Source organism: Talpa europaea, assembly GCF_964194135.1.
Source record: "Talpa europaea genome assembly, chromosome: 10".
NCBI lineage: Eukaryota > Metazoa > Chordata > Mammalia > Eulipotyphla > Talpidae > Talpa > Talpa europaea.
In genome coordinates, this window is record NC_140077.1 from 43,474,392 (window position 1) to 43,487,143 (window position 12,752).

The 12,752-nt window shown below is 50.1% G+C and overlaps 1 protein-coding gene and 1 pseudogene across 2 annotated transcripts in view; one reads left to right on the forward strand and one right to left on the reverse strand.

The window, feature by feature from the left end:
* LOC311178709 (paladin-like) overlaps positions 1-12,752 on the reverse strand; it is a gene marked incomplete at both ends in the record, with an annotated part of 146,141 nt that overhangs the window by 16,476 nt on the left and 116,913 nt on the right.
* On the forward strand, positions 6,244-8,838 carry LOC311178060 (perforin-1-like; annotated as a pseudogene). Its single transcript has 2 exons — positions 6,244-6,783; positions 7,710-8,838. The product of its transcript is annotated as a perforin-1-like (transcript).

A 12,752-nucleotide genomic window follows, 5' to 3' on the forward strand; every position in this document is an offset into this window, starting at 1 on the left:
CGTGGCACACTTGCCTGCCATATAAAAGCCTGAAAAATCCACCGGGGGCTCTAGGACTCTACTCATCTGCTCGGATCATAGAGAACCAGCTCTGTGCCTTCCTGGTACTACAGTGTTTCTCACAACTCTGAGAGAATCTAGTCGAAAGAGCAATCCAGAATCCAGCAACTATGGGATGAGACACAGGAACTGCAACAACGTTTGAGGATTCTTGGAGGAAGTTCAGAGAAATAACCCACCATTCCAAAGACACCAGAATCCTTCTCAGGGGTGGAGGAGAGGGAGGCTGCCCTTAGCCCAAGTCTCAGCCGGTGGTGGTAAACCAACTTGCAGCTCTGGAGATGCCAGGCTCCTCTTGAGAGGACAAGGAGACTGGTCCCATGCACCGGGCCCACCCAATGGTAACTCAGAAAATGAAGCAATGGCAGCCTATGGCCCCAGGGGGTGAGGCTGCTGGAACCCCACAAATGACAGAATTTACTATATACTGACCATACACCCAGGTGGAACTGGTGGACATGGGCAAACAGTTCTGCAAGAAGCCAGGGGAGCAATCGGCAGTCTGGCTGCTATGTTTGTGGAACCTGGGGGTGGATGGGATTATTTGTACATCACAGGAGATGGAAAGACTGGCCTCAGTGACTTTACACCCATCCTGGAGACAGAGGCTGCAGCACAGCCGGCAGTATGGCCAGGGCGATCACACCCTGCTGGAATGGATACTGGCTGCCATACAAACAGTATGGGCTGATGCAGGAGACGTGCAGAGACAGTGAGCAGATGGCAGACATATGCCGAGCTGGTGCAGGTACTTTGGTAATTGGGAATGCGGCAGGCCATGTTCACTGTGAATATTCGTGGTCCTGACGACAAGCGTTTCAAAGCAGGGATGAGAGATTGGGTATTAAAGAGAGCCCCCTCATCCTCATTTGGATCCCTCATGGCAGTTCTAGCACCCTAGCACGTCATATACACGACGTCACAACAATGATAGCTACCTGGGGTGAAGTCGAGAGCCAGTGCTCTCAAACTCAGAAAGGAATATGGGTAATTGTTGAACAATCAAAAGGAATGCCAAGGAGGGCAAGGAAGCCTCTTGGCATCACAGAACCTGTTGAAGCTACCCATAACCAAAAGTGGACATATTTAGTGGGAGCAGGTGCAGATGGCACTAAAATACATGCAAAGCCCAATGCATACTTGTTAATAAAAGAATTACAGAAGCAGCTGCAGGAAGCCAAGAGGTTCATGCCATGAGAAGGACTGCTGCGAAGGGGAAGCCTGGAGGCTCCAGGCCTCAGGCACGAGCCCTGTGCCTGGGAAACCACCTGCTGCTGACCCCGTCCTCGGGCGATGGCCTGATCACTTTCGAATAAGGTGAGGGCCAAGGAACCCACCCACAGGGGACTGGCGGGGACAGGAGGCCACATGTGCACCTTGCCATCCACTGTCCCTGACTAATGTGCAAAGAGTTTAGGCTTTGGTAGACACAGGAGCAGAATGTACTCTGCTCTATGGAGATCCAGAAAAATTTCAAGGGTCTGCATGTTACATTGATGGCTGTGGAGGCCAGAGTATCAAGGTGACAGCAGTGAGACTATCCCTGGGGATTGGGCGATTACTCCATGAAAGAGTCTAAAGTATATGTATCGCCCATGCTGGAGTTCATCTGGGGGTGCATGTACTACGTGGCTTTTGGCTAGAGACCACAGCCCAAGAGTTTCACATTAAAGTGCATGCAGTAAAGGCAGCGGTGCGAGGACACGCTAAGCATCCACCCATACGACTGCCAGTCCCTAGGGGAGTGACTAATACCAAGCAATATCAGTTGCCCGGAGGCCACAAGGAAATTACGGGCACAATATAGGAATTGGAGAAAGTGGGCATTGTGCATACTGCCCGCAGCCCCTACAATTCGGCAGTGTGGCCCGTGAAGAAGCCTGATGGCTCTTGGCAAGACAGAGGATTATTGTGAGTTAAATAAAGTAGTTACCCCCTTGCATGCTGCAGTGCCTTCAGGGGCAGACTTAATAGATGGTCTGAGCCATGAGCTAGACATGGATCATTTTATAGCATGTTTGGCAATACTTCCCCCCTCCCCATAGAGACAGCTCCAGAGTCAAGACCAGTTTGCCCTCACCTGGGAAGGCCGGCAATGGACACTCACTGTGCTCCCACAGGGATACCTGCCCAGCCCTACTCTGTGCCAGGGGCTGGTGGCAGCAGGTCTGGCTCAGTGGGAAAGGCCATCTTCAGCGCATCTGTATCATTACATGGATGATGTTTTATTAACTAAGACTCTCTTGCTATGTGGAAAAGGCCGTATCTCTCCTATTGACACACCTGAAAACATGTGGCTGGGCAATCAACGGAAGCAACCTGCCTGGCCCTGGCCTGTGAAGGCTCCCCACATGCCCTGGATGGCTCTGATCGCCCCCTGGGGTCGTGGCCTGGAGGCCAATTTACAAATAACACCAGTGACTGCACAGTAGCCGCCACAGGTGAGTGTCACCCACCCTGGGATGGCAGATCAGAATGCAATCCTTAGGGGACATTTGTGATGTTTTGTGGCCTATTATTGTCACAGGGTGGTCCCCAGAAAAAGGGGAATTCCAGGTTCCCTGCCCCACCCAAAGGAGGGTGGAGCTAAAGAAAAGAAGCTGCAGAAGGTGGGGAGGAAGGAAGGAAGCAGGATGGAGCCAGAAGGAGCCCTGGAGGAGGCATATGGTGCAGGGAGACACGTGAGGAAACTGCGCTTGCCTTTTGGTCGTGGCAAGTAAAAGGGAAAAGCATCAGATGTGGGTGAGACCCGTGGGGAGGTGATAATGGCAGTTTTTGTCTTGGTTATGATTTTGCTCTTTTCCTCCCAAACTTGTCCTGTTGTTTCTGACCCTTTTCTGTGGGTCCCCACTGGACGGTGCTTTGGACTTGTGGCAGGCTTTGGGGCCTTGCTCTGGGACACTCCTGCTTGGGTGGACTTTTACCCACAAGGGGATGGGTAACCGTGGGTGCTTGATTTAGAAACTATATTCTTTGTCTTTTCTGTGTTGTTTCCTATTTGTATTAAAGTTCCTTCTCATTAAAGTCTCATAGGTTTTGTGTTGATGTGGCGGATGGCAGAACCTATTTAGAGCAAGCAGGTTTGCGGGGTCTGGGGTGCCCCTCTCCCTGCCCTGTAACATTACGAACTCGCCACTCTTGCTACATGTAGAGCCCTGTGATGCCTCTTTACTGGCAAAGCGAGTGTGGTCCTCACAACCTGGAAGGCCACTGATGCCACCTACAATATTATCTTCAGACACAAAATTGGCGTGTATATTGCCAGATGGCAGGGATCTCCCATTGCTGGTACCAGTAACTTCCTTATCTTTCTGCCCCTAGGAGAACTGAACTTACTTATATTGTGATGTATACTGGTTGCTTTTGTGAGCCATGGCTGCAGTGCTTGTATTTGCCAAGGGAAAATTGTATACACTTGCGTATGGACTGTGTGGTGGAAAACCCTGAAGGGGTGGATTGTGGGGTAAGGAAAGGGGAAAAGCCTCAGGCTCTTCTGGCCTCCCACTGTGCATGCGCACTCAGCCAGGGGCTGGAGGTGGCGTGGTGTGGAGCAGCGTGGTGTGGAGCTGTGTGGTGTGGAGTGTGGTGGAATGCAGCGGCAAACAGCGGGGAAATGAAAGCACCAACACGGCTGCTTGAAGCGTTGATGAACCTCCCCGGCATGGCATGGTTGCATTACACTCCCTGAATACTCATAGCCTATGGGTCTAACTATTTTTATATACCATTTTTACAAGGGAAACTGGGACAGAGACGCCAAAGAAGTTACCAGCCACACAGCGGGTGGATGCCAAAGCGGCCCAAGCCCGGGCTATTCAGCCCGAGCCCACTCAGTGATCGCCTTCCCTTTCCTGCATCTTGCATCTCACACCACAGCGCCCTGGCTCAAGAGCAGGGAGATCACCCCCGCGGGCCTCTTCTTCCATCCCAGAGCTGAATCTTGAAGTCCTTGGTCCCGTGTGCTCCTCTAGCCTAGACCTCATCTATTCGCCCCATCCCACACCCCAACACTTCTGCTTGGCAGATGAGCCTGTGGTCCTCTCAGTTTGCTTCCCGAGGGCTGTCAGCAGGGCCCTATGAGGTGAAGACAGGGTGGGTGTGCTGGGGGAGGGGCAGGAAACAGAAGTGAAGTGATGAGTTGTGTGGGGAGGCTGACACCATTTCAGAAGCCTCCTGTGAAGAGCAAGAATGTCTGTTTAGGAGCAGCTCGACACAGGACTCCAGGTAGGAAAGCAGGAGGGGTTTGGGGTGACTGGGAGCCCCTGTGTGGGACAGAGGAGCATGAGCATGAAACCACTCCTTTGAGAGAAGAGCCTCATGGGGCAGGAAGTGCTGTTTTCTGTAAGAAAGAGACTTGGATTCCAGACTGTGCTTCGGTGCTAACAATTTGGGCAGATTTGAGCCCACTCTGTGCTTCGGTTTCCTCATATAGCAAGCAAAGAGGGTAGAGTACACAGTCTCTTTGGCCCTTCAGATGCTGACAGAGTCACTAAGAAAGCTGAAAACAAGTGCCCGGGGAGATAAGTGAGGAGGGACAGTATGGAGACCAAGTTCCTTGGATCAAGGTTATAAACTGTGCTGGCTTCCCAAGGGGGACGATCCCAGGGCCTATGTTTTTTGGTTTTTTTCCCTAAATTCTTTATAGTTTTTTTCTTTTCTATTTTTTTATATATATATTTTACATCGTTTTTCTTTTTTGTACAATGTATGCATTTTCATCATGGTTATAGTCCTCGTACAATTCCCACCACTCTTATTTTGCTCCTACTCCCTTCTTCCCCACCCCCCAATAGTGTGTCTCTGGTTTATAGCTGCTTGTTGATTTTGATTTTGATTTTTACTTTATTATGATAAGTCTTTTTCTTGATATTTTACCTAGGTTTCTAAATTCCTGCTATGAGTGAGACCATCCGATATTTTTCATTTTCTTTCTGGCTTATTTCGCTGAGCATGATCCCTTCCAGCGCCATCCATGTTGCTGAAAATTGCATGTGTTTATCTTTTTATTGCAGAGTAATATTCCATTGTGTATATGTACCACATCTTCTTGATCCAGTCATCTATTTTTGGGCAATTGGGTTGTTTCCATAGCTTACCTATTGTAAATAGTGCTGCAATAAACATAGGGGTGCAGGTGGATCCCAGGGCCATTGAAAGCCTCCTGCTATTTACCTCCATGGGGCTACCATATTGCCTGGAATTCCACCATTCAAGTACTGCTTTGAGCAAGGCCCAGAGGCCCCAGGTAGAGTGCAGGGAGAGTTCACGCCCTCCATAAACCCAGGGCTCACAGAGGCAGCTGCCTCTGCCAGGTGCCAGAGAGGAAAGGCCTCCAAAGAATTCAGTTTGGATAAGGATAGAGAGAGGAGATTACAGATTATGAACAAACCCAGCTGAGGCTCCAGAACCACCTCAAACTGGGGAAGAAACTTTAGGTAATTGCTGTCCAACTGTAGGCAATAGGTAGCTCACAGATACTGCCGGGATCCCAGTGTAGCAGGGACTAACCAACAGGACACTCAAGCATCAGTAGGAGACCTGAAGAGCAAACTTCAAAATGTCTCCCATGCAGGATCTTAGGGTACAGGTATATGGGAGCTATTTTTCTAGAATTCAGACTGATTTTCCTCCATGGGGCTCAGAAAGAGGTCCCCAAAGGGGAAATGGAGAGAATAAGGATGAATCACAACCTCCCTTATTTCCCAGTTAAGTCAAGAACCTAAGGTGCTATAGGGTGGGGATGGAGAGTAAGAGAGATGAGGGTAGGAGAAGTGAGTGTTCTGGGGTCAAAGTAACATTTTCCAGAACCTAGACTTCTCTAGACTCACCAGGTCCCTCCCCAAAATCTGCTACAGCTACTGCCTGCCCCTCCTCTCTACCCAGAGCACCCTCCCACCAGCAGCAGCTGTGATGCAAAGGATAAAGTCATCAATTTGAGTTTCCACTAGGCTTAAATAATGAAATCAGGGCATCCTCTGCTTATATGTCCTTGGCCAAGTCTCTTCTCCTCTGTGGGCCCATCTGGACAATGCTGAGGGTGGCCCAGGTTTATAAGGGTAGTTCCAGCTCTGACCTTCAGTGACTTAAAAGAGATGGCATTCCCTCTGGATTCCATAGGTCCCAATAATCCTCAGCTGGGGGAGGACCCTCCTGAAGCCCTGTGCCTCCTGTCTCTGCAGCTCCATGGCCACCTGTGTGCTTCTCCAGGGGATCCTCCTCCTTCTGCTGCCCACCCCCACCCCTGCCCTCTGCAACACCTTCACACAGTCTGAATGCAGTGAACACGAGACTTTCGTGCCTGGCTCGTGGCTGGCAGGGGAGGGAGTGGACGTGACCAGTCTCCAGCGATCAGGCTCCTTCCCAGTGGACACAAAGCGCTACATGAGGCGGGATGGCACCTGCACCCTCTGCAAGAATGTTCTGCAGGACAACACCCTCCAGCGCCTGCCCGTGGCCATCGCACACTGGCGTGCCCGGTCCTCTGTCTGCCAGCGCAAGGTAGTCAGAACCAAGGTCAGCTCTGTCGAGGGTGTGGCCCGGGATGCAGCTAGCAAAATCCGCAATGACTGGCAGGGGAAGCTAGACCTGACTCCCAAGCCCACTTGTCAATGCACACATGACCTTTGCCGGTTCACACTCTGAGGCAGCTAACTTTGCAGCCAAGAAAACCCACCAGGATGAGTACAGCTTCACCAAGGATGAGGTGGAGTGTCAATTTTACAGGTGAGCTTGGAAGTCGGGTGGAGGGGAATGAAAAAAAAGGTGGGAAATTTAAGGTGGTGTAAAAGCCCAGGAATGGCAGGATGGGAACACAGAGACTGCCTCCACCAGGAGGAAACTGCAGGTAGAGTGCCCTATGGCCTTCCCCCCTGTAGTCTAGATCTGGAAGCACCCAGGCAGAGAACAGGTAGAGGGAAGCCAGAGCAGGCTGTGCCTGAGAACAAGATGCTGTTGAGGTCGTCTCAATAACCCCGTCTTCTATGAGCATTGGAAGTTCTGTGGGGTCCTTCCTGGATGGGGCAGAGACAGGAGATCTGGTTGGATCCCTCCCATCACTAGCCTCATTTGTCCTTTCACCCACTATTTAAGTCTGACTCTGTGTTCGGCATTAAGGCTTTAGGCTCTGTGCTGAGAATTAGGGTTAGACTACTGAGCAATTGCAATCACCCCCAGCTCTTGGGACCCAGATCCCAACCTGAGAAATGCATGCCTCCAGAGTAACCACTCTGATTTCTTATACCTGGATCCCAAATTTCCCCCACGGTGAGACAGGGCTCCTATATGGCCAGAGCTGTCAGGGGTCCATGCATACAGGTGGACAGATAGCCTACAGCAACAGGACTACCTTCCAAAACCAGAACACACCATCAGTATAGCAGCATCCCTTTTTATAATTAGAAAAGAAAGAGAAAAGAAAAAACTTTATTTTGAAAAGAAAGTGCAAACTTATATACCAAGTCCTTATCACTGCAGGAAAACAGACAGAAAGGGTTTCTCTGCGGGCTCAGTGATTCAGTTGTTTAGGTTTTGGAGCCAGACCACCTGGGCACTAGTTAGGCCACTTCCCTGTGACCTTGGGCCATGTTGAGGGAGTTATCGAATGGGGAAAATACTACCCACCACTGGATCTGATGTTTTCTCTCCTTCAGATTTAAACTAGTGCACAACCCCGCACTGCACCCTGAATTCAAAAAGGCCCTCAGGGCCATACCCCCAATTTTCAACAACTCCACAGAGACTGAGTACTTCGGGCTCATCTCCGACTACGGCACCCACTTTATCCGGTCCATGAACCTGGGTGGCCGGATCTCGACCCTCACGGCGCTGCGCACCTGTGAACTGGTCTTAGAGAGATTGACAGCCAAGGAGGTGGAGGATTGCCTGGCTGTCGAGGCTGAGGTCAGCATAGGCAGCCAGGTCAGCTCTTCAGCAGAATCCAAGGCATGTGAGGAGAAGATGAAGAGGAGCAAGATAACAAACTCCTTCCACCAGACCTTCCGGGAACGTTATATTGACATAGTTGGTGGCCACCACACTTCCTCGCATGACCTGCTGTTTGGGAACCATGCCAAGCCTGAGCAGTTCTCACAATGGGTAGATTCACTGAAGGACACCCCAGGCCTTGTGGACTACACCTTGGAGCCTCTGCATGTACTGCTGAAGAGACAGGACCCGCACCGCGAGACCCTGAGACAGGCCGTGAGCAAGTATGTGTTGCACAGGGCTCGCTGGAGGGACTGCAGCCGGCCCTGCCCTAAGGGGCAGCAAAAGAGTCCCCAAGACCCATGCCAGTGCCTGTGCCATGGCATGGAACTCAACAATCACAGCTGCTGTCCTCGAGAGAGGGGCCTGGCCCACTTGGAGGTTAAGAACTTCCAGGCGACAGGCTTATGGGGAGACTCGATCACTGCCACAGACGCCTATTTGAAGGTTTTCTTCGCAAGCAAGGAGCTGAGGACAAGCACAGTGTGGAACAACAACAATCCCACATGGCAAACAACGCTGGACTTTCAGGATGTGGTCCTGCACACAGGGAGGCCCCTGAGGGTGCAGGTCTGGGATGAAGAAAATGGCTACGACGATGACCTTCTCGGCACATGTGACACAGAACCAAAATCTGGGTCACACGAGGTGAACTGCAACCTAAACCACGGTCACCTGAAATTCTCCTACCAAGCCAAGTGCCTGTACCACCTGACAGGGGATTTCTGCATGGACTATGCCCCCCAAGGGCGTCTGGGGGAGACTCCAGGAAACAGGAGTGGTCCAGTGTGGTGAGAACAGCAGGCCTGAGGGGACCGGAATATCTGGCCTAACAGGGTTCTTTATTTTTAATTAATTTTTTTATTTTTTACATCATTTTAAAAAGATTTGCTTCCCCCCACCCCCTCAGGTGTAGTCCCCATAGAATTTCCTTTGCCAATGCACCTGTGCACCATCACCTCTGTACCCTGTGCACCTCCCTCCCTCGGATCCCTCTCCCTCTTCCTCCCCTGCCATATGTCTCTGATTAATAATTGTCTGTTTTTCTTTGTGTGTTTTGTACTGTTACTATTTTTTACACTGATGCCATATTTGGTTCCCCTATATTCCTGCTATAAGTGAAACTTTCCAATATTTTTCTTTTTCCTTCTGACTTATTTCACTGAGCATAATGCCTTCTAGTTCCATCCACATTGCTGCCAATGCCATTAATTTTTTGATTGCTGAACATTATTCCATTGTGTATATATGAACTTACAGGTCTGCCCTGAATCTCCTTGTCCAAACTGGCTTAGCTCCTCCATATTCTTGGGCCCTGGAAATGAGCTGGGTTGGGCCACACCCTACATTCACAGCTGCACAGACACGGCAGCCATTCCCGCCCAGCTTCTTGCTGTCATTTCAGGCCTTTCTGCAACCCTTTCTAGTGTGGTGAATGCGTTATCATATTAAATCCAACCCCCTCTGCCCCAGCTGTTCTGTTTGCTCTATCTTCTTTGCCCACCAAGTTTTGCCTCTCAAAGGAATCATAAGTTGCCTTGACCTGTCTCCTCCACATAACCTGATACATAAAATGATGTGATGGTGGCAACTCTCTTGCCTACGTGTGACCATGCAGGTGCCTCTATTTTTCTGCTCCTTTTCCTAATAAACTTTCCCTTTTAATATGGGAAATAAACAAATAAATGTTTAAAGTGATGTGATAGTGACGATGAGAGCGACAAACAGGGCGCTGAGATAACATTCTGTTAGCAACCCTATACAACAGGACTGGCATTCACCCCAAGGGCAGGCAGACAATATAAATAAATTGCCTTTTTTCTTTTGTTGGAAATGTGGGAACCCAAAATATTTTGTGCCCATAACTCTATGATTTGAGAAACAACAACATACACTTGGTGATAAATGGCAGTGGACATTCATGTCTCAGTTGTGTGACAATAGAGACCATGCAGACTATGGTGAATGGAAGAACATCTCTAAAGTTTGGCCTGCAGATCTGCATCAGCCCAATGGTCCCTTGCAGAGTATGAGCCCAGAACTTCTAGTCTTCCAACTTCTTAAACTACCCAAAAATCCCATTTCGATTTCTGATTATTGGCAATTCACTTCACTATTTAAAAACAACCCAATGTAGGCAAATCTGGCACAAAACATAGAGAACATGGAAATGAGCCATAACTGATCCAGAGCAATCAATTTGAAAACTCCAGTTTTAATAGAACCCTTTTGACAGTTTGAAAAGCTCCTCCTGACCCACCATTTGAGGGACAGAACCAGCAGTTCCAATAAGATGGATCTGAGGGTCTCCTGGCTTTGGCAGGCAATCAACCCCAGAGCCTCAGGTTCTGATATATCATTACATGGCCTTTGTTTCATGCACCTCGGACACAGGTCTCAGAACACAGCCCTATGGGATGGGTGGCAAAAACTCAGGGTGGCCTCCAAGACATGAGAGGATGTGGTTTTGTCAGACCATTGTCAGAGGGGCTCAGAACTACTGCACAACCCTCCTGACTTTTTGCAAACTCCCTACACTTTAATCTTTTTCGGTTTTGTGTGATCCAGCAGCTCAAATGCCCAGCCCTGAATCCCCAAGTGGGGCGGGAGGTATTGGTAAGCTCGATAAGCCCAGTTGCAACCACTGTTCTCGCATGTTTTCATTCACAGCCCAACACACAACTGGAGCACAAGAGAAATCTTGAAACTTCACACTGGCTGCTGTGCTCATTGAAAATAAACATGGGTGTGGACCGTATCTTTGGAGTTAAGGAAGCAGGGGCAGGGTGGGCCTGGATCCGGGACAGCTCCAACAAGGATGGGAGTCGTTCATGTGCCCTGGTGGTCAGTGACTCAGGCAAGTCTCTCCGCTGCCTGGGCTGCCCCAAAGGACACTCCTTTTCTACTCCCTTCTTGAGACTATTTGGAGGGAGGAGGGCATGAGCCTTTCTGGAAGGTGAGTTCTACAAAAGAGGTCCTGAAAGGTATTCTGCTTGGGACTGCTGGCTTTACATGTAGGGAAAGTGAGACCCCAAAGAAGGGATTTAACTGTGGCCACCGAAGTTCGTGGCAGGGCCAGGTCTTGAGTCCTGGGGACTACAGTCTGAATAAAAAACTTGAGGGAGGCCAATAGAATCTGGGAAGGAGAACTCTTGGGGGAAGATGTGGCAAGACCAAGGTGAAGGAATGGCCCCTGTTGAGGGGGGCAGCAGTGGCACCCTCAGCCCTAACTAAGGCCACCCCCTTGATATTTTTGTTTCACCCCACTTGAGGCCCCAACTGAGGCCCCTTGGGTAACCCTCCACTATGCCAGGTCTCCTCCATTTGCTGGCCCCAGAGGGCACAGGAGGCTGACCTGCCTGAGCTGGTCAGTGGGCAGGAGATGGGGGTCTGCACAGATTAGGGCTTCTACTCCTCTTGTTACAGGGAAAACCCCGCTCTAAAACAGGTTACCTGACTGTGGATCCCCACCAATGCATTCAAAGGAACTTACACTGCAGGCACACACAAAAAGCTAACAAAAGATTTGTTTACAAGGGAAGGGGAAATGAGAAAATGTACAACTCAGGAGAAAAGAGGGAGATAAATTCTTAAATGTGTCCTACCCATTCGGCCGACCTGGAATCCCAAATCACCTGCAGAGACCAAACCTGACTGGCCAAGAGCACGAGCCAAGTGAGCCCCAGACCCCACTGATGTGGCTGGTTATAAACCAAGGCTTGAGAAAATGGCTGCTTAACTCCATCCTTAGGTCCTCGCAACCTCCCTTTGGGGATCATGGGATTTGTAGTTCCCAGGGTCTTGATGGAGTGGAGGTGGCATCCACAAAGCCTGTATGGAATTCGCTCAGGACATCCCTTCCCCTTAACACTTTCAGTGTCCCCCAGTGAGGGGGTGCTGCTTTGAGTAGCTGCAGACACTCTCCAGTGTTCTTCATTCCCCCACATCTGTCACCTATCACATTCCTGCCGTCTCATATTGCCCCCTTCTGCCTCTGTAGCTCGGGCTATTAATACTGCTTGCCTGGAATAGTCTTCCTAATCACTCCTCAGCCTTTTGGCTAAGATCAAGTCTGGAATAGTCTTTCCTCCAGTCCCCTCACTGATCTCTAGACACCCATATTCCCATCCCTGTCCCATCATTCCACAAACACCATAGTGGCAGCACCCAAACCATAGCCCCAAAGACCCCACTCCAAGGCAACCCCCGCAACTCTGCCTGAGGAAACCCCGCAATTCACTCTGCCTGCCCCATTGGAAGGTCAAAGTGCTAGAAGATAGTGAACATGCCCAGTTCAGCTCAGAACAGCCTTCAACCAATGGCCCGGGGGAGGTGGTGTAGGAACACTCCAGCTCTCTCCCCCTGGTGAGAAGAATGCTGAGGGGCATAGTCTGTGCTGACTCCCAGAGATGCCCACAAGAACAAACTCCAGTTACCACAGCCGTAACTTGCTTGACTGCACATGCTCTATTTGCAGTCTCCCTCCCTGTCTCAATTTCCCACTCTACTGGTATTTTCTGGAATCACATCCCATATAAACAACCTACCTATGAATCCCCATCTCAAGGTCAGACTCAGGACATCAGCTAAGACACACATCTGACCACATCATTGCCTTGCTTAAAACTTTCATTACCTCCTTGTGCTCCTGAGATAAAGCACAATCACCCCAAAATGACCCATAGGCCCGGCATGCTAGCTTTGCTCTC